Raw genomic sequence first — 947 nt, 5'->3', positions numbered from 1 at the left:
GCCGGGTACAGTGGCTCAAACCTGTAATCCTAGCTATTGGGAGGCTGAGGGAGGAGAATTGCTTGAACCTGGGAGGCGGAGGTTGCAATGTTGCAATGAGCCAAGATTACGCCACTGCACTCCAGCCTGGGCAACAAGAGCAAAACTCCGTCTCAAAAAAAAAAAAGAAGGAAGCTGTTTAGATATTTCAGCGATGGTACTGACTGGACTTTTGTATGACCTTAATAAAACATCTTTGAGAACTTGGGCTGCATTATATAAATTACTTTAAAATGGATCTTAAGTTTTATGTGAACCCAAGTAAGTTGATCTGCCAAGCATTTATTTTGTGCTCATCCCTCAATATCTATTTGTGAAATTATTAAAAGAGGTTCCTATTCCTAAGTTTTTAAAATTCCTTTTTAAGTAAGTAGAAGGTATTTATGCTAAGCTGTGATATGGCCCGGCTTAATTGAATAGGAGAACCTGCAGTCCATAAAGGGCCAATGGCAGTAGAAAGGCAAATCATAGTCTAGGACGCTTCAAGCCACTTGCTCTAGACCAGTGCTACTGAAGCATCTTGGTCTAAGCCCTCCTTTACACTCTTACACATCACTGGGGATCCCAAAGAGCGTCTACTTATGTAGATTACAGCTCTCAATATGCACCATGGCAGAAATCAGAACTGAGAATTCTTTCAATACAATAAAAACCCATTGCATGTTAACGTAACATTTGTAAAGAAAAGTCACTATTTCTTTAAAAGTCTAGTGAGAAGAATGGCATTTTTACATTATTTATTTATTTATTTTAAGATGGAGTCTCGCTCTGTCACCTAGGCTGGAGTGCAGTCATGCAATCTCGGCTCACTGCAGCCTTTACCTCCCGGTTTCAAGTGATTCTGGTGCCTCAGCCTCTTGAGTAGCTGGGAACACAGACATGCACCACCATGCCCGGCTAATTTTTGT

This window comes from Colobus angolensis, unplaced genomic scaffold (assembly GCF_000951035.1).
Source record: "Colobus angolensis palliatus isolate OR3802 unplaced genomic scaffold, Cang.pa_1.0 Scaffold698, whole genome shotgun sequence".
NCBI lineage: Eukaryota > Metazoa > Chordata > Mammalia > Primates > Cercopithecidae > Colobus > Colobus angolensis.
The sequence above is the reverse complement of the archived record's forward strand: the minus strand, read 5'-3'. Positions refer to the sequence as shown.